The 21,882-nt window shown below is 48.5% G+C and overlaps 1 protein-coding gene and 1 long non-coding RNA gene across 3 annotated transcripts in view; one reads left to right on the top strand and one right to left on the bottom strand.

The window, feature by feature from the left end:
- Nucleotides 1–21,882, bottom strand: part of sei (seizure) — a 668,222-nt gene that overhangs the window by 572,771 nt on the left and 73,569 nt on the right. The window lies entirely within an intron of this gene.
- Nucleotides 1–21,882, top strand: part of LOC138852677 (uncharacterized) — a 102,304-nt gene that overhangs the window by 48,348 nt on the left and 32,074 nt on the right. For both annotated transcript variants that reach the window (XR_011391998.1, XR_011391999.1), the window contains exon 2: nt 9,832–9,958. This is a non-coding gene — a long non-coding RNA (uncharacterized lncRNA). The remainder of the gene's footprint in view (nt 1–9,831; nt 9,959–21,882) is intronic.

A 21,882-nucleotide genomic window follows, 5' to 3' on the forward strand; every position in this document is an offset into this window, starting at 1 on the left:
CGTTGTGAAGCATATTACGAGTGCACCATGCAAATGAAAAAAGTGCAACAAAATATGACCAAGCACAGTCGTTCCTGCCCTTTTAGGTGCAGTTTTCAAGTTTCATAAGAACATAAGAACATAAGAACGAAGGAACACTGCAGAAGGCCTACTGGCCCATGCGAGGCAGGTCCAAGTCCCTACCGGCTTAAGCCAATGCACCCAACCTAGTCAGGTCAGGTCACATTGACTCAAGGGAGGAACACGGCAACCGACCTGGTAGCACAAGCTATCAGGTCTAACTCACACCCACCCACATCTACTCATGTATTTATCCAACCTATTTTTAAAGCTACACAACGTTCTGGCCTCTATAACGGTACTTGGGAGTTTGTTCCACTCATCCACAACTCTATTACCAAACCAGTACTTTCCTATATCCCTCCTGAATCTGAATTTTTCCAACTTAAAACCATTGCTGCGAGTCCTGTCTAGGCTAGATATTATCAGCACACTATTTACATCCCCTTTATTTATTCCTGTCTTCCACTTATAAACCTCAATCATATCCCCCCTAATTCTACGTCTTTCTAGAGAGTGCAGTTTCAGGGCCCTTAGTCTATCCTCATAGGGAAGGTTTCTGATACATGGGATCATCTTTGTCATCCTCCTTTGTACATTTTCCAGAGAATTTATATCCATTCTGTAATACGGTGACCAAAACTGTGCAGCATAATCTAAATGAGGCCTAACCAAGGATGTATAGAGTTGAAGAACAACCTGAGGACTCCTATTATTTATGCTTCTTGATATGAAGCCAAGGATTCTATTAGCTTTATTGCGAACACTTATGCACTGTTGTCTTGGTTTCAGATTACTGCTAACCAGAACTCCTAAATCTTTTTCGCAATCCGTAATATTAAGATCTACATTATTTAGTTTATATGTGGCATGGTTATTGTCCTGTCCAACATTTAGAACTTTGCATTTGTCTATATTAAACTGCATCTGCCACTTCTCCGACCACTGCATCAGTCTATTCAAATCTTCCTGGAGTGCTCGAATGTCCTCGTCAGAATGAATTCGACGGCCTATTTTGGTGTCATCGGCAAACTTGCCGATGTCGCTCTTTATGCCCTCATCTATGTCGTTTATGTAGATTGTGAACAGCAGGGGGCCCAACACTGACCCCTGTGGAACACCGCTCGTGACGCTTCCCCACTCTGATTTCTCCCCATTTATGCAAACTCTCTGCTGCCTATTTGTCAACCATGCCTCTATCCAGGAAAAAATTTCTCCTCCTATTCCATGTGCTTTAATTTTCCTCAATAGTCTCTGATGTGGGACCCTGTCAAAAGCCTTACTGAAGTCCATATACACAATATCATATTCGTTACCATGATCTACCTCCTCAAATACCTTAGTGAAAAAAGTTAATAAATTCGTAAGGCAGGAACGTCCCTTTGTAAAACCATGCTGAGATTCGTTGATTAATTTATGCTTTTCAAGGTGGCTACGAACTGCCTCGGCAATTATTGATTCCATAAATTTTCCCACTATGGAGGTTAGGCTTATTGGTCTATAGTTCGAAGCTAAGGACCTGTCACCTGTTTTGAAAATAGGTATCACATTTGCCATTTTCCACTTATCTGGCACCATGCCAGTTTGTAGTGATATGTTGAAAAGATTAGCCAAAGGTGTGCTAAGCTCCTCTTTACATTCCTTTAGAACCCTTGCATACAGTTCATCAGGGCCTGGGGATTTGTTAGGTTTTAATTTATCTATTTGCCTAAGGACCATGTCACTTGTGACCCTAATAGTGCACAGTTTATTATCGTCCTGTTCTACATAATTTATCATTACTGGAATATCACTGGTATCCTCCTGTGTAAAAACTGAGAGGAAGTATGTGTTAAAAATTCTACACATTTCCTTATCACTGTCAGTGAGCTGACCCGAGGAACTTTTGAGTGGGCCTATCTTGTCCCTGATCTTACTTCTGTATACCTGAAAGAATCCTTTTGGGTTAGTCTTCGATTCTCTTGCAACTTTAACCTCATAATCTCTTTTTGCTTTTCTAATTCCCTTTTTTATTTCTCTCTTTAACTGAATATATCGATTTCTTAATTGCCCCTCTCCTCTTTTGATTTGCCTATATATGCCTCTCTTTTGACCAATCAGATATTTTAATCTATTGTTCATCCATTTAGGATCATTTTTGTTTGATCTGATTTCCCTATTTGGAACATAATTTGACTGAGCAGCTAGAACTATGCCCTGGAAAGCATCATATCGGCAACCATCACCACCTACCTGACCCCTAGTCAGGTCATTCCAGTTCAGCCCACCTAAGTAATTTTTCAGTCCTATGAAATCAGCCAAGCGAAAGTCAGGGACGGAGACTTGATTGCCATTATTAGGGGAATTCCATGATATGTTAAAACTGAGTGATTTGTGATCAGTATATAAATATTTCCATAAAATTTGGTAGTGTATATATGAATTCAGTAATGGTCTGGGTGTGTACAGAACGTTTTTATTGTCCTTCCAGATCAATAAGAAATTGTTCTACGGTGAGTCCTCCAAGGATAAGTCGAGATTTGTCTGTGTTTGGGATGACAGTGACTCAGATCAAGATCCAGATGACCTGGAAGTGGTGGAAACTGATGATGAATACTTGCCACAAGATGCAGAGGTGCCAACAGATGAGAAGGAAGCTATGCCACCATCCAAAAAGAAGAAATTGAACAAGAAGAAGATACTTGCTTACATGCAAGTATTGCAGCAACAAGAATAATCATGTCGCATCTTCATTTTCCTGTGCCACATGCAAAGTAAATCTATCCATCAAGAAGGATAGAAATTGTTTCATAAAGTTTCATTGCAGAAATTAGTGATGTAAAAGGATTGTTCTTTCTCAGGGAACTCAAGAATATTTCATTTGTAAGTTGTATCTCATTGCAATGTGTCATTGTTGATAAGTAGTTCCTACTTCTATTTTTTTACTGCTTATAAATTGTTCAGAAACAAGTTCCATTTATGTTTTTTATATTGTCTACTTTTATAATAAATTTAAAAAATATTTATTTCGTTTTTTTTTCAACAATTGCAACCTTGCAACATTCTAAATTGTTATACCCCAAACGGGCAGGACCGCATATACTCGGTGTTCGAATATCTGCAATTGCCCGAGATGTTACTTTCACAACTCTGTTTGGATGGTCTCAGTGACCTTACATCGAGTGGCTCTATCTCCTCATACGAAATCACTTTCAAAATCTGCATTTTAGTCTGCCTTGCCCTCTGAAGGGTTAAGAGAGCCATCAGCAGCAGCAGCAGCAGCAGCAGCAGCAGCAGCAGCAGCAGCAGCAGCAGCACCAGCACCAGCAGCAGCAGCAGCAGCAGCAGCAGCAGCAGCAGCAGCAGCAGCAGCAGCAGCAGCACCAGCACCAGCAGCAGCACCAGCACCAGCAGCAGCACCAGCACCAGCAGCAGCAGCAGCAGCAGCAGCAGCAGCAGCAGCAGCAGCAGCAGCAGCAGCAGCAGCAGCAGCAGCAGCAGCAGCAGCAGCAGCAGCAGCAGCACCAGCACCAGCAGCAGCACCAGCACCAGCAGCAGCACCAGCACCAGCAGCAGCAGCAGCAGCACCAGCAGCACCAGCACCAGCAGCAGCACCAGCACCAGCAGCAGCACCAGCACCAGCAGCAGCAGCAGCAGCAGCAGCAGCACCAGCACCAGCAGCAGCAGCAGCAGCAGAAGCAGCAGCAGCAGCAGCAGCAGCAGCAGCAGCAGCAGCAGCAGCAGCAGCAGCAGCAGCAGCAGCACCAGCAGCACCAGCACCAGCAGCAGCACCAGCACCAGCAGCAGCACCACCAGCAGCAGCAGCAGCAGCAGCAGCAGCAGCAGCAGCAGCAGCACCACCACCACCAGCAGCAGCACCACCACCAGCAGCAGCAGCAGCAGCAGCAGTTTCAGTCCTGTTATGACACTGATTTCACGTATTCTATCTGTTAACAACATTAGGCATAACTAACTCTTTCCTGCCTCCCTTTATTCCTCTTTCCTGCCTCCCTTTATTCCTCTTTCCTGCCTCCCTTTATTCCTCTTTCCTGCCTCCCTTTATTCCTCTTTCCTGCCTCCCTTTATTCCTCTTTCCTGCCTCCCTTTATTCCTCTTTCCTGCCTCCCTTTTCACGACATTCAATACCTCTCAATTTTCCTACCTTTCCTCTCTCCTCTCTTTATATTCTTTGCCTCCTATTTTCTTTCATCTACTGTCTTCATTCTTCCCTACCTTCATTCTTACCTCATTCTTCCCTATATCTAATGCCTCCTTTCCTTTCTTCCTTCTTCTTCCACACCCTTCGTATCTCCCTACCTTCCCTGCCCCACTAGTCTATCTCCCTACCTTCCCTGCCCCACTAGTCTATCTCCCTACCTTCCCTGTCCCACTAGTCTATCTCCCTACCTTCCCTGCCTCACTAGTCTATCTCCCTACCTTCCCTGCCCCACTAGTCTATCTCCCTACCTTCCCTGCCCCACTAGTCTATCTCCCTACCTTCCCTGCCCCACTAGTCTATCTCCCTACCTTCCCTGCCCCACTAGTCTATCTCCCTACCTTCCCTGCCCCACTAGTCTATCTCCCTACCTTCCCTGCCCCACTAGTCTATCTCCCTACCTTCCCTGCCCCACTAGTCTATCTCCCTACCTTCCCTGCCCCACTAGTCTATCTCCCTACCTTCCCTGCCCCACTAGTCTATCTCCCTACCTTCCCTGCCCCACTAGTCTATCTCCCTACCTTCCCTGCCCCACTAGTCTATCTCCCTACCTTCCCTGCCCCACTAGTCTATCTCCCTACCTTCCCTGCCTCACTAGTCTATCTCCCTACCTTCCCTGCCCCACTAGTCTATCTCCCTACCTTCCCTGCCCCACTAGTCTATCTCCCTACCTTCCCTGTCCCACTAGTCTATCTCCCTACCTTCCCTGCCCCACTAGTCTATCTCCCTACCTTCCCTGCCCCACTAGTCTATCTCCCTACCTTCCCTGCCTCACTAGTCTATCTCCCTACCTTCCCTGCCCCACTAGTCTATCTCCCTACCTTCCCTGTCCCACTAGTCTATCTCCCTACCTTCCCTGCCCCACTGGTCTATCTCCCTACCTTCCCTGCCCCACTAGTCTATCTCCCTACCTTCCCTGCCCCACTAGTCTATCTCCCTACCTTCCCTGCCCCACTAGTCTATCTCCCTACCTTCCCTGCCCCACTAGTCTATCTCCCTACCTTCCCTGCCCCACTAGTCTATCTCCCTACCTTCCCTGCCTCACTAGTCTATCTCCCTACCTTCCCTGCCCCACTAGTCTATCTCCCTACCTTCCCTGTCCCACTAGTCTATCTCCCTACCTTCCCTGCCCCACTAGTCTATCTCCCTACCTTCCCTGTCCCACTAGTCTATCTCCCTACCTTCCCTGCCCCACTAGTCTATCTCCCTACCTTCCCTGCCTCACTAGTCTATCTCCCTACCTTCCCTGCCCCACTAGTCTATCTCCCTACCTTCCCTGTCCCACTAGTCTATCTCCCTACCTTCCCTGCCCCACTAGTCTATCTCCCTACCTTCCCTGCCCCACTAGTCTATCTCCCTACCTTCCCTGCCTCACTAGTCTATCTCCCTACCTTCCCTGCCCCACTAGTCTATCTCCCTACCTTCCCTGTCCCACTAGTCTATCTCCCTACCTTCCCTGCCCCACTGGTCTATCTCCCTACCTTCCCTGCCCCACTAGTCTATCTCCCTACCTTCCCTGCCCCACTAGTCTATCTCCCTACCTTCCCTGCCCCACTAGTCTATCTCCCTACCTTCCCTGCCCCACTAGTCTATCTCCCTACCTTCCCTGCCCCACTAGTCTATCTCCCTACCTTCCCTGCCTCACTAGTCTATCTCCCTACCTTCCCTGCCCCACTAGTCTATCTCCCTACCTTCCCTGTCCCACTAGTCTATCTCCCTACCTTCCCTGCCCCACTAGTCTATCTCCCTACCTTCCCTGTCCCACTAGTCTATCTCCCTACCTTCCCTGCCCCACTAGTCTATCTCCCTACCTTCCCTGCCTCACTAGTCTATCTCCCTACCTTCCCTGCCCCACTAGTCTATCTCCCTACCTTCCCTGTCCCACTAGTCTATCTCCCTACCTTCCCTGCCCCACTAGTCTATCTCCCTACCTTCCCTGCCTCACTAGTCTATCTCCCTACCTTCCCTGCCTCACTAGTCTATCTCCCTACCTTCCCTGCCCCACCAGTCTATCTCCCTACCTTCCCTGTCCCACTAGTCTATCTCCCTACCTTCCCTGCCCCACTAGTCTATCTCCCTACCTTCCCTGTCCCACTAGTCTATCTCCCTACCTTCCCTGCCCCACTAGTCTATCTCCCTACCTTCCATGCCTCACTAGTCTATCTCCCTACCTTCCCTGCCCCACTAGTCTATCTCCCTACCTTCCCTGTCCCACTAGTCTATCTCCCTACCTTCCCTGTCCCACTAGTCTATCTCCCTACCTTCCCTGCCTCACTAGTCTATCTCCCTACCCTCCCTGTCCCACTAGTCTATCTCCCTACCTTCCCTGCCCCACTAGTCTATCTCCCTACCTTCCCTGCCTCACTAGTCTATCTCCCTACCTTCCCTGCCCCACTAGTCTATCTCCCTATCTTCCCTGCCCCACTAGTCTATCTCCCTACCTTCCCTGCCCCACTAGTCTATCTCCCTACCTTCCCTGCCCCACTAGTCTATCTCCCTACCTTCCCTGTCCCACTAGTCTATCTCCCTACCTTCCCTGCCCCACTAGTCTATCTCCCTACCTTCCCTGTCCCACTAGTCTATCTCCCTACCTTCCCTGCCCCACTAGTCTATCTCCCTACCTTCCCTGCCCCACTAGTCTATCTCCCTACCTTCCCTGTCCCACTAGTCTATCTCCCTACCTTCCCTGCCCCACTAGTCTATCTCCCTACCTTCCCTGTCCCACTAGTCTATCTCCCTACCTTCCCTGCCCCACTAGTCTATCTCCCTACCTTCCCTGTCCCACTAGTCTATCTCCCTACCTTCCCTGCCTCACTAGTCTATCTCCCTACCTTCCCTGCCCCACTAGTCTATCTCCCTACCTTCCCTGCCCCACTAGTCTATCTCCCTACCTTCCCTGTCCCACTAGTCTATCTCCCTACCTTCCCTGCCTCACTAGTCTATCTCCCTACCTTCCCTGCCTCACTAGTCTATCTCCCTAACTTCCCTGTCCCACTAGTCTATCTCCCTACCATCCCTGCCCCACTAGTCTATCTCCCTACCTTCCCTGCCCCACTAGTCTATCTCCCTACCTTCCATGCCCCACTAGTCTATCTCCCTACCTTCCCTGCCCCACTAGTCTATCTCCCTACCTTCCCTGCCCCACTAGTCTATCTCCCTACCTTCCCTGTCCCACTAGTCTATCTCCCTACCTTCCCTGCCCCACTAGTCTATCTCCCTACCTTCCCTGCCTCACTAGTCTATCTCCCTACCTTCCCTGCCCCACTAGTCTATCTCCCTACCTTCCCTGCCTCACTAGTCTATCTCCCTACCTTCCCTGCCTCACTAGTCTATCTCCCTACCTTCCCTGTCCCACTAGTGCCCCACTAGTCTACCTCCCTACCTGCCCTCCCCCACTAGTCTATCTCCCTACCTTCCCTGCCCCACTAGTCTATCTCCCTACCTTCCCTGCCCCACTAGTCTATCTCCCTACCTTCCCTGCCCCACTAGTCTATCTCCCTACCTTCCCTGCCCCACTAGTCTATCTCCCTACCTTCCCTGCCCCACTAGTCTATCTCCCTACCTTCCCTGCCCCACTAGTCTATCTCCCTACCTTCCCTGCCTCACTAGTCTATCTCCCTACCTTCCCTGCCTCACTAGTCTATCTCCCTACCTTCCCTGTCCCACTAGTCTATCTCCCTACCTTCCCTGCCCCACTAGCCTATCTCCCTACCTTCCCTGCCCCACTAGTCTATCTCCCTACCTTCCCTGCCTCACTAGTCTATCTCCCTACCTTCCCTGCCCCACTAGTCTATCTCCCTACCTTCCCTGCCTCACTAGTCTATCTCCCTACCTTTCCTGCCCCACTAGTCTATCTCCCTACCTTCCCTGCCCCACTAGTCTATCTCCCTACCTTCCCTGCCCCACTAGTCTATCTCCCTACCTTCCCTGCCCCACTAGTCTATCTCCCTACCTTCCCTGCCCCACTAGTCTATCTCCCTACCTTCCCTGCCCCACTAGTCTATCTCCCTACCTTCCCTGCCCCACTAGTCTATCTCCCTACCTTCCCTGCCCTACTAGTCTATCTCCCTACCTTCCCTGCCCCACTAGTCTATCTCCCTACCTTCCCTGCCCCACTAGTCTATCTCCCTACCTTCCCTGCCCCACTAGTCTATCTCCCTACCTTCCCTGCCCCACTAGTCTATCTCCCTACCTTCCCTGCCCCACTAGTCTATCTCCCTACCTTTCCTGCCCCACTAGTCTATCTCCCTACCTTCCCTGCTCCACTAGTCTATCTCCCTACCTTCCCTGCCCCACTAGTCTATCTCCCTACCTTCCCTGCCCCACTAGTCTATCTCCCTACCTTCCCTGCCCCACTAGTCTATCTCCCTACCTTCCCTGCCCCACTAGTCTATCTCCCTACCTTCCCTGCCCCACTAGTCTATCTCCCTACCTTCCCTGCCCCACTAGTCTATCTCCCTACCTTCCCTGCCCCACTAGTCTATCTCCCTACCTTCCCTGCCCCACTAATCTATCTCCCTACCTTCCCTGCCTCTTCCTCCCTGCACTGTAGCAATAATGGTAGTGAACAATAACAGCTCAGTAATGTGTGAGTGTGAATGAAAGGGAGAGAGAGAGAATTGATAGGGGGAATATTCGTGGTTGAGTGGGCGTGGGTAAGTGGGCGTAAAGTGGGCGTGGCTGAGAGTGGGTGTGATTGAGAGTAGGCGAGGCTGAGAGTGGGCTTGGTTGTGAGTGGGTGTGGTCGAGTGGTGGTTGTTGAGAGTGGATGTGGTCGATTGGGTGTGGTTGTGATTGGGGCGCCGAAGAGAGTGGGCGTGGAGTGAAAGTGCGCTTAGTTGAATGGGCGTGGTTGAGAGTGAGTGTGGTTGAGTGGGCGTCGTTGAATGGGCGTCGTTGAGAGTGGGCGTGGTCGAGTGAGTGTGGTTGTGTGGGAGTGGATGAGAGTGGGCGTGGTCTAGTGGGTGTGGTTGAGTGGGAGTGGATGAGATTGGGCGTGGTCTAGTGGGTGTGGTTGAGTGGGAGTGGATGAGATTGGGCGTGGTCTAGTGGGTGTGGTTGAGTGGGAGTGGATGAGATTGGGCGTGGTCTAGTGGGTGTGGTTGAGTGGGAGTGGATGAGAGTGGACGTGGTCGAGTGGGTGTGGTTAAGTGCGAGTGGATGAGAGTGGGTGTGGTCGAGTGGGTGTGGTTGAGTGGGAGTGGATGAGAGTGAGCGTCGTCGAGTGGGTGTGGTTGAGTGGGAGTGGATGAGAGTGAGCGTCGTCGAGTGGGTGTGGTTGAGTGGGAGTGGATGAGAGTGAGCGTCGTCGAGTGGGTGTGGTTGAGTGGGAGTGGATGAGAGTGAGCGTCGTCGAGTGGGTGTGGTTGAGTGGGAGTGGATGAGAGTGAGCGTCGTCGAGTGGGTGTGGTTGAGTGGGAGTGGATGAGAGTGAGCGTCGTCGAGTGGGTGTGGTTGAGTGGGAGTGGATGAGAGTGAGCGCCGTCGAGTGGGTGTGGTTGAGTGGGAGTGGATGAGAGTGGGTGTGGTTATCTCAGTACAATATTCCTCCTCATTCTTCACAATTTTTGTTTCAGAACTGTGGTTAATAGGCTGGAAAGCGTGCGACTAGCAGTAACAGCCTGGTTGATCAGGCCGTGTACCACCAGGATGCCTGGACTGTGACCTGGCAGCGGGGTCGTTGACCCCCAGAACAAACTCCAGGTAGATCCCATTACTGCTGCATCCACCACCATTACTGCTGCATCCACCACCATTACTGCTGCATCCACCACCATTACTGCTGCATCCACCACAATTACTGCTGCATCTACCACCATTACTGCTGCATCCACCACCATTACTGCTGCATCCACCACCATTACTGCTGCATCAACCACAATTACTGCTGCATCTACCACCATTACTGCTGCATCCACCACAATTACTGCTGTATCTACCACCATTACTGCTGCATCCACCACCATTACTGCTGCATCCACCACCATTACTGCTACATCCACCACCATTACTGCTGCATCCACCACCATTACTGCTGCATCCACCACCATTACTGCTGCATCCACCACAATTACTGCTGCATCCACCACCATTACTGCTGCATCCACCACAATTACTGCTGCATCCACCACAATTACTGCTGCATCTACCACCATTACTGTTGCATCCACCACCATAATGCTGCATCCACCACCATTACTGCTGCATCCACCACAATTACTGCTGTATCTACCACCATTACTGCTGCATCCACCACCATTACTGCTGCATCCACCACAATTACTGCTGCATCTATCACCATTACTGCTGCATCCACCACCATTACTGCTGCATCCACCACCAGTACTGCTGCATCCACCACAATTACTGCTGCATCCACCACAATTACTGCCTCATCCACTATCATTACTGCCTCATCCACCACCCTTACTGCTTCATCCACTATCAGTACTGCCTCATCCACCACCATTACTGCCTCATCCACCACCATTACTGCTTCATCCACTATCAGTACTGCCTCATCCACCACCATTACTGCCTCATCCACCACCATTACTGCCTCATCCAGAAACCAGAGCTGCCTCATCCACCACCATTCCTGCCGCATTCACCACCATTACTGCCTCATCCAATATCAGTACTGCCTCATCCACCACCATTACTGCCTCATCCACCACCATTACTGCCTCATCCACCACCATTACTGCCTCATCCACCACCATTGCTCTCTCATCCACCACACAATCCCCACTCGCCTCACTCTTCAATAACATGAGAGTCAACATGACACGTTCAATCTGATGGACGCTGGAGATGAATGAAATGAATGAATGGAAAGAAATGAATGAATGGAATGAAAAAAGGAATGGAATGAAACGAATGAATGAATTGATATGACAGTCTCTTCTGTCAGTGTTGTCATGACAGCCTTGTGCCAGCTGTCTGCTTCCTTATTTAGTGTTAGATGACACCTGTCCTTACTGGTACCTGGGGAAGACACCTGTCCACACTGGTACCTGGGGAAGACACCTGTCCACACTGGTACCAGGGAAAGACACCTGTCCACAGATTGGTACCTGGGGAAGACACCTGTCCATGGACTGGTACCTGGAAAGACACCTGTCCACACTGGTACCTGGGGAAGACACCTGTCCACACTGGTACCTGGAAAAGACACCTGTCCACATTGGTACCTGGGGAGACTCTCCACACTGGTACCTGGGGAACACACCTGTCCTTGGAATGGTACCTGGGAAGACACCTGTCCACACTGGTACCTGGAAAAGACACCTGTCCACATTGGTACCTGGGAAGACACCTGTCCACACTGGTACCTGGGGAAGACACCTGTCCATGGACTGGTACCTGGAAAGACACCTGTCCACACTGGTACCTGGGGAAGACACCTGTCCACACTGGTACCTGGAAAAGACACCTGTCCACATTGGTACCTGGGGAGACTCTCCACACTGGTACCTGGGGAACACACCTGTCCACAGACTGGTACCTGGGGAAGACACCTGTCCTTGGAATGGTACCTGGGAAGACACCTGTCCACACTGATACCTGGGAAAGACACCTGTCCACATTGGTACCTGGGAAGACACCTGTCCACACTGGTACCTGGGGAAGACACCTGTCCATGGACTGGTACCTGGAAAGACACCTGTCCACACTGGTACCTGGGGAACACACCTGTCCACAGACTGGTACCTGGGGAAGACACCTGTCCTTGGAATGGTACCTGGGAAGACACCTGTCCACACTGATACCTGGGAAAGACACCTGTCCACATTGGTACCTGGGAAGACACCTGTCCACACTGGTACCAGGGAAAGACACCTGTCCACCGATTGGTACCTGGGGAAGACACCTGTCCACACTGGTACCTAGGGAAGACACCTGTCCACACTGGTACCAGGGAAAGACACCTGTCCACATTGGTACCTGGGAAAGACACCTGTCCACACTGGTACCTAGGGAAGACACCTGTCCACACTGGTACCTAGGGAAGACACCTTTCCACACTGGTACCTGGGGAAGACACCTGTCCACACTGGTACCTAGGGAAGACACCTTTCCACACTGGTACCTGGGGAAGACACCTGTCCACACTGGTACCTAGGGAAGACACCTTTCCACACTGGTACCTGGGGAAGACACCTGTCCACACTGGTACCTAGGGAAGACACCTTTCCACACTGGTACCTAGGGAAGACACCTTTCCACACTGGTACATGGGGAAGACACCTGTCCACACTGGTACCTAGGGAAGACACCTTTCCACACTGGTACCTGGGGAAGACACCTGTCCACGGACTGGTACCTGGGAAGGAGCTACTGGCAGCTTGTCACCTGCGTTGTGAGGTTCACCGGAAATAAGAGAGGAAAGGGAGAGGAAGAGACGAGAGCGAGAGGACAGAGGAAGAGGAGAATGAGAAAGGAAGATGAGGCAAAGGAGGTGGAAAGGGGTAACGGAGAAAGGGAAAAAAGGAAAAAGAGACAGATCTAGTGAGAATAGGAGGAAGAGAAGGCAGATACAATGGAAAAGAACTTGAAAGAAGAAAAAGGGAAAGTGAAGAACGGGAAGGAGGAAGAGGCGATAGAGTAGGAAGAGGACGAAAAGAAAGAAGAGTAGGAGGAAAAGGATGTGGAGAAAAAAGAAAAGGGATAAGTAAGAGAAGCAGGAGGAAGACGTCAAGAGGGAGGAGCAGAGAGGAAGTGAAAGAAAGGGAGAATGAAGATAGGAGAGAGATAGTGGAAAGACAGTGAAAGAGATTGTGTGTGTGTGTGTGTGTGTGTGTGTGTGTGTGTGTGTATGTGTGTGTGTGTGTGTGTGTGTGTGTGTGTGTGTGTGTGTGTGTGTGTGTGTGTGTGTGTGTGTGTGTGTGTGTGTGTGTGTGTGTGTGTGTGTGTGTGTGTGTGTGTGTGTGTGTGTGTGTGTGTGTGTGTGTGTGTGTGTGTGTTTCAAAATAACTATTTAATACGAGATAATTACCACCGCCGGTAACACGCTGCGCTCCATCATGAACACTTTAACATCCCGTAAAACCTGGAATAAACCATTACATCAGCCTAAAATTTCTAAACGCTGGAAGTTGAGTCTCGGAGGCACCGGCAGCCATACTGACCACCCCGAGGTGACGCCTAACACTTTGTAAACTATCAGTCTAAACAAACCAGGCCAGGACAAGTCAAGCCAAGCCAAGCCAAGCCAAGCCAAGCCAAGTTTTGCAGTTCCATATGCAAGAAACATTATGATGGTGCCGACCACAGTTTAGCAGAGCAGAACACAACAAAGCACATACACAGCCCAATAGAGCATAATCCACTTTACACGCTACCCGTTATACACAGCACACAGAACGTTGCACATTATCAAAATATTTGAACGAGTCCTTAGAAGCAAGATACCAGTCACCTGGATTCACAGTTGCACAAGCCAGGGCAGCACGGGGTTTAGAGAAGGTCGCTCCTGTCTTTCACAATAGCTAGACCATTACTACATTGTCTCGGAAACAACAAACGACAAGCTAAATGCTGATATAATGTACACTGAGTTTGCTAAAGTCTTCGACAAGCGCGACCATAGTATGACAGTGCATAAAATGTGTTGAAAGGCATGACTGGAAAAAGACAAATGGATACTTAGCTTCTAAATAAATAAAACCCAGAAAGCAGTAGTGAAGAGAGTGAGGTCGAAGGGTGCCACAGTGAAAACTCTTTTCCTTAAGGCACAGGAATAGCCCCCACTTCTGTTTCTCACTCTAGTATCCGACATAGTCAAGGGAATAAATCACAGTACCGTAACATCGTTTGTTGATGACACCAGTAAGTCTCAGACAACAACATCATATTCAATGGGACAAATTTCTGTTGCTCCGTTATGGAAGAATGGAGTAAATAAAGACTGAAACGGAGAACAAGGCAAAGTCGAAACATTCAATGGAACAATAGTTCCTTCTCCGAGACTTGGGAGCGACGATGTCTGATAGTGTCACATTCAAGAATCATAACACTACTGATATTCCTACCGGAAGGCAAATGCTAGGCTAGGTAACTAGAACGTTCAAAACAAGTGATAGGAAGCCAATAATGTTAGTCTTCAAGTCATTTGTTCTCTCCAGGCTGGAATACTGCTGTATACTGCTGTCCTCCTTCAGGGCAAGAGAGATTGCTGAGCTAAAAAATTCATAGGTTTTTCACTCACCGTATAAATTCAATCAAGCATCTGAACTACTGAGAATGTTTGAAATCCCTGACCTATACTCCTTGGAACGTACACGAGAAATGTATCTGATACTGAAGCATGTTTTCGGGAGGTCAATGCCCCACTACCAGCTCCCAGACCGAGCCTCCTGGTAAATAAAGGCTTGATAAACCACACCGTTACTACTGGCCACACGCAGTCCGACATACGAGCTCCAAAGTTTTGAATCTCATTTATGAAAAATTCTCTTGGATTGTCAACTTTTAGTCTGATTAAGAGCTCACCGAACCGAAAGCCATAATGAAACTTCAGTATTTCACTCATTTTTTTTATTATTAATGTAAGCTCTTTCTCGTTTGAGCAAAGCTCAATACTGGACGTGGTTTCTGCCCTGGATTTTTCACGAGAAGAAGAATTTTGGGTTAATTTAAATTTCATTAGCCGCTTTTATTTCCCTCCGTCTCTTCTGAACTTTTTATAATTTCATTCGAGTTCGATATTGCATAATTCTCTAGCCAGTGTTTTTTCTACACTTCAGAAAGTCTGGCACCTTTGAGATGCTCTGTGATCCTTTGCCTTCGTCTGTAGAGGGAGCGTCCCTTTCTTCCTAGTCTGCATCTTTCCTTCATTTTCCTTCGTGGTATGTGGCTTGAGCATACTTCTAGCACCACAGAGTTAATCTTCTCAAGACACTGGCTAGGAGCCATGTTATATATAATAACTTCCCAGCATATTTTGCTAAGAACATGATTTATGTCGTCCCACTTGATATTCTTCTTGATGAAGATAAATTTGGTGAAAACACCATCATTACCGTGTTCTGGTGTTCATGACCAGTGTGCATGAAGGTCTGAACTTCGATCACATTATAATCTGAATTTACTGTCTTCGACCCCGTTATATTCCATGTGTTCAGTCCAACAATCTTGATGAAATAAACACAACGTCTCCAGGCTGAGGAACTGATTGCCTCACACTCCTCCATTCTTCTTGATATTAGACCGAGGAAACCACTAGTAGGCGAAACGTTTCCACAATAAAGATACCCCAAGTGTTGCACAAGTGTCTAATTCATCAATGTTAAGGTTCTTGTCGGTTCCACTATTTGTTGGCTTAAGGCAAATTTATTACAGAGTTTCGGTAGTTCATTTGAGTGAGACTTCGTCTGAGCTTCTTCCCGGCAGCTCTGATGAGCAGTGGATAGCAGAGTGCGCTATCCACTGCGCTACCTCGTAAAGCAGTGGACAGCGCACTCGGCTGAACAGTGAAATTGTAAAAGGAAAAGAGGGAAGGGGTAATAATGAGTTAGATGAAGTGGAGGGAGGCAATAAACAGGCTTAGAATAAAGACAAATGAAAATTCAGAGGTGATGGAAGAAGACAATGAACAAAAAGGGAGGAAGAAATACAAGGAATTGGATAAACGAGGTAATGGAACGAGGTATTTAACTCTAACAGACTTGTGTAAATGATGCGAGAAACTGGAAAGCTTCGCGCTGAGGATGGTAAACAGTCAGTAGTTAACAACAGTAGTTGTCAGACACTGGTAGTCAAGAACGACTGACCTGCAGTTACAGGGACTGTTAGGCAGCACTGCTGCCTAAAAATGACTGACGTGACAGTTAAAGAACCAGTCAGACATTCTCTCTAATACATTCAAGCTCCAGGGCACCGAGTCAAGGACTGATGGGGGCACAGTGCCCGAAGATGCCACTATCAACATACCCTCACCATGCAGGGCGAGTGAACTTCACACTGTGGGTGCTGACCTTACTGTATATATTCAAGCTCATCTGACCTAACCTTCCATCCCTGTACCACCATGATCTTTGTTGCACTATAAGCTGACCTTACAGCTTCCTCTAGCTAAATTTCAATTCGTTTTATAAGATTTGCTTAATGTAGGCTCGCTTTATGCGGATTCACTTTATGCGCTCTGGACCAGAAAAACGTGTACCGCAGAGAGCGAGGGAGACCTTCACAACGAATGCGTTTTTAACTTGTCAACGAAATGTTGAAAATGGTATAAAATACCGACAGGTCGATGACTAAGACACATGTGCAACAGTTGGGTATCTTTATTGTTGAAACGTTTCGCCTACACAGTAGACTTCTTCAGTCAAATACAGAGGCAGCAGGTGTAGTAGCGAAAATGAAGATGATGTAATCAGTCCATCAGCCTTGGAGAAAGACTATTTGAGGTGGCCAGTCCCTCAGCCTGGAGAAGAGTTCAGCTCCTGGAGCTGAGCTCTACCATCCTTCTAGTCCTCTCCATCACACTTTTCCCCTCCCTCCTACCAAAACCTCCAGACGAAACATCTTAACGTTACATTCAGTGAACGACCAAACACCTCAACACTGAAGGTAAAAAGGATCGAAGTCGCACTGATGTGAAAGTCAGCTGAGGCAGTGAGAGTCGCCCTTATGACCAGAGGCTACAAGGTCGTCCCCCCTAACCCCCCACTTACACGCTCAGAGTGCACGGAAAGGCTTAATTATTCCCCTATCAATTTCGACAAATTTCGTTGAAAAAGAGGGGAAGGGAGGAGAGGGAAACCAAGGGAAGGGGAAGAGAGGAGAGGGAAACCAAGGGGAGGGGAAGAGAGGGACGGGAGGCAGATAGAATATTTTTAACTGAAGAAAATTGGTTACATCAGCAGTGTGCTGCTGCCATGCTGTACGTGATAGTTACACGGTGGTAACACTGACAGTGTGCTGCTGCCATGCTGTACGTGATAGTTACACGGTGGTAACACTGACAGTGTGCTGCTGCCATGCTGTACGTGATAGTTACACGGTGGTAACACTGACAGTGTGCTGCTGCCATGCTGTACATGATAGTTACACGGTGGGAACACTGACAGTGTGCTGCTGCCATGCTGTACGTGATAGTTACACGGTGGGAACACTGACAGTGTGCTGCTGCCATGCTGTACGTGATAGTTACACGGTGGGAACACTGACAGTGTGCTGCTGCCATGCTGTACGTGATAGTTACACGGTGGGAACACTGACAGTGTGCTGCTGCCATGCTGTACGTGATAGTTACACGGTGGGAACACTGACAGTGTGCTGCTGCCATGCTGTACGTGATAGTTACACGGTGGGAACACTGACAGTGTGCTGCTGCCATGCTGTACGTGATAGTTACACGGTGGGAACACTGACAGTGTGCTGCTGCCATGCTGTACATGATAGTTACACGGTGGGAACACTGACAGTGTGCTGCTGCCATGCTGTACGTGATAGTTACACGGTGGTAACACTGACAGTGTGTTGCTGCCATGCTGTACGTGATAGTTACACGGTGGTAACACTGACAGTGTGCTGCTGCCATGCTGTACATGATAGTTACACGGTGGGAACACTGACAGTGTGCTGCTGCCATGCTGTACGTGATAGTTACACGGTGGGAACACTGACAGTGTGCTGCTGCCATGCTGTACGTGATAGTTACACGGTGGGAACACTGACAGTGTGCTGCTGCCATGCTGTACATGATAGTTACACGGTGGGAACACTGACAGTGTGCTGCTGCCATGCTGTACATGATAGCTACACGGTGAGAACGCTGACAGTGTGCTGCTGCCATGCTGTACATGATAGTTACACGGTGGGAACACTGACAGTGTGCTGCTGCCATGCTGTACGTGATAGTTACACGGTGGGAACACTGACAGTGTGCTGCTGCCATGCTGTACGTGATAGTTACACGGTGGGAACACTGACAGTGTGCTGCTGCCATGCTGTACATGATAGTTACACGGTGGGAACACTGACAGTGTGCTGCTGCCATGCTGTACGTGATAGTTACACGGTGGTAACACTGACAGTGTGTTGCTGCCATGCTGTACGTGATAGTTACACGGTGGTAACACTGACAGTGTGCTGCTGCCATGCTGTACATGATAGTTACACGGTGGGAACACTGACAGTGTGCTGCTGCCATGCTGTACGTGATAGTTACACGGTGGGAACACTGACAGTGTGCTGCTGCCATGCTGTACGTGATAGTTACACGGTGGGAACACTGACAGTGTGCTGCTGCCATGCTGTACATGATAGTTACACGGTGGGAACACTGACAGTGTGCTGCTGCCATGCTGTACATGATAGCTACACGGTGAGAACGCTGACAGTGTGCTGCTGCCATGCTGTACATGATAGTTACACGGTGGGAACACTGACAGTGTGCTGCTGCCATGCTGTACATGATAGCTACACGGTGGGAACACTGACAGTGTGCTGCTGCCATGCTGTACATGATAGCTACACGGTGGGAACGCTGACGGTGTAATGCTACTCTACTGTACACGAGTTACATTACGGAAAGAACATCTAGCCATATTTTCCTGTCACTGTCCATCACACAAGATGAGTTTCACACGTCAAACAATGACATGAGAGACTTCAGTAAGGCGATGAGGATATCGTCAAGTTCTCCACTCACTGTGTGTCTAATAACTACGACAGCTTCTAACCTTTCCATCCATCACAGCTGGAGGAGTCACCATCTCTCTGCGTGAGTGTGTCAGGTGGGAGTGGAGACAGGTGGTATTCACGGCTTGACGTGCTGTTGGAGTATGAGCAAGGTAACTTTTATGAAGGGATTCATGGGAAACAGGTTAGCCGGACTCGAGTCCTGGAAGTGGGCGGAACAACGCCTGCACCCTGAAGGAAGGGTGGGGGATGTTGCTGTTCGATAATCATTTTCACTGTCACGTCGGCGCTCTCATTGTGAGACAACTACTGAACGAATTATGGTGAGTGTGTTATCTTGTTTTAAGGGAGATGGCTAGTGTGTGTGTGTGTGTGTGTGTGTGTGTGTGTGTGTGTGTGTGTGTGTGTGTGTGTGTGTGTGTGTGTGTGTGTGTGTGTGTGTGTGTGTGTGTGTGTGTGTGTGTGTGTGTGTGTGTGTGTGTGTGTGTGTGTGTGTGTGTGTGTGTGTGTGTTGACTACAATATTACGGACACAGGAGAGTCTACAACAGCTGTTGGCTGAAAACTCTGAACTAAGATGGACAAATGAATTGACCTTTTCAGAGTTGTCCATCCTTGATTACTCATCAACTGACGTCCGTCGTTGATCACACATCAACGGAGGGGCAACATACGTGCAGAGAAAAAAGACTGAAAATTCTCAGTGATAGGACCACAAGGTCGTCCAGTCTATGAAAGAAAAAACATTATATGCACGTGTTATTCCCCTTCCTGCTTTTCTCACACACCACGCGCGCGCACGTACGCACACACACGCACTCACGCACACACACAAGCCTTCAGTGGTGACACAGAATCACTATTCATCACAGAGTCAAGCTCAGTGTCATCACTTAACTATAGTGCCACTAGGATGGCAAACAATTCAGCTTGCAGTGTAGATGCCCAGTTGTTAATTCTTATGCCTAACAACAACAACAGCTGACGCAGCACTGCCAGTACACTCCTGCTTAGATCCATCTCTGTATATAATTTGCGATATATTGTTACTAACAGTTAAGCCAGAAATTTCTTCTTAATGCACTTGCCTTTGCAAGTTACTTAAGGAAGAGATAACTAGTGACGAACTTCTTGGGAGAGAATTTAAGATATGTGATGTTAAATAAACACAACTTCCCTGGAAGCTGGAATTCTCTTGCTGTCTAAAGTGATACAGTTCGTGCAAGTTAAACAACTTAATATAACTGCATGTGTTCACAACCCAGTAAGATCTATGTTTATTTTAAACATTTACTAACATTTGTAGTTTGCTTTATTTCTTAAGATTGTGCCAGAAAGTACAGTGTTGATCTCACATCAGGACCGACTCTTATACACTTGGTCAAGATGAAGAGGTCATTGTGCAACCAAGTGGATGATGGTGTGGGAGAGTGGGTGACTGTGGGGGAGAGTGGGTGACTGTGGGGAGAGTGGGTGACTGTGTGGGAGAGTGGGTGAGTGTGTGGGAGAGTGGGTGACTGTGTGGGAGAGTGGGTGAGTGTGTGGGAGAGTGGGTGACTGTGGGGGAGAGTGGGTGAGTGTGTGGGAGAGTGGGTGACTGGGAGAGTGGGTGACTGGGAGAGTGGGTGACTGTGTGGGAGAGTGGGTGACTGTGGGGGGAGAGTGGGTGAGTGTGTGGGAGAGTGGGTGACTGTGGGGGGAGAGTGGGTGACTCTGGGTGATATGATAACAAGGTCTTCCATTACAGTGATAAGAACCATGCTTCTTTTACAGTGCCAGGAACCACGCCTCTGTTACAGTGCCAAGAACCACGCCCCTTACAGTGCTAGGGACCACGCCTCTGTTACAGTGCCAGGAACCACGCCTCTTACAGTCCTAGGAACCACGCCCCTGTTACAGTGCCAGGAACCACGCCTCTGTTACAGTGCCAAGAACCACGCCCCTTACAGTGCTAGGGACCACGCCTCTGTTACAGTGCCAGGAACCACGCCTCTTACAGTCCTAGGAACCACGCCCCTGTTACAGTGCCAGGAACCACGCCTCTGTTACAGTGCCAGGAACCACGCCTCTGTTACAGTGCCACGAACCACGCCTTTCAATTGACGGAAGCGTGAAGTAGGTTTGGATCTCAAAGGAGTTATTGAGACAAGTGATTGCTGCGTGGAGGGTGAGAGAAGCAGAGTGAGAGAGGGAGAAAAAGAGAGGGAAAGATAAGAAAGAGAGAGATAGGAGAGGGAGAGATAAGAGAGGGAGAGTGAGAGAGGCAGACATGAAAGAGTGAAATATAAGAAACGGAGAGACAAGACAAGGAAAGATGAAAATAGGAGATATATATATATATATATATATATATATATATATATATATATATATATATATATATATATATATATATAAGGAGAGAGAGGGAGAAAGGGGGAGAAACAGGGGGAGATGATAATGTTCAATGAGGACAAATTTCAACTACTCAGTTATGAAAAACTAAAGAAATAACCCCTTAGAATTGAGTATATTACAAACTTTATTAACACAATAAACCAGAAAAGTAGTGTGAAGAACTTAGAAGTGATAATGTCAGAAGATCTCACCTTGAAGGATCACAATAGCGTCACTATCACATCCGTGAGGAAAATGATAGGATGGATAATGAGAACATTCAAGACAAGAGATGCCAAGTCAATGATGATCCTTTGTAAATCACTTGTTCTCTCTAGGCTGGAATTCTGCTCTACAGTAACAGCCCCATTCAAGGCATGTGATATTGCAGGTCTAGAGAATATACAGAGAACCTTTACTGCGCATATAAGTTTCGTCAAATACCTTAATTACTGGGAACGCTTGGAGTCACTTGACTTGTACTCACTGGAGCGCAGGCGAGAGAGATACATCATAATCTACATCTGGAAAATCCTAGAGGGACTGGTCCCAAATCTGCACACAGAAATCACTCTTTACGAAAGCAACAGACTGGACAGACGG

Source organism: Cherax quadricarinatus, chromosome 14 (assembly GCF_038502225.1).
Source record: "Cherax quadricarinatus isolate ZL_2023a chromosome 14, ASM3850222v1, whole genome shotgun sequence".
NCBI lineage: Eukaryota > Metazoa > Arthropoda > Malacostraca > Decapoda > Parastacidae > Cherax > Cherax quadricarinatus.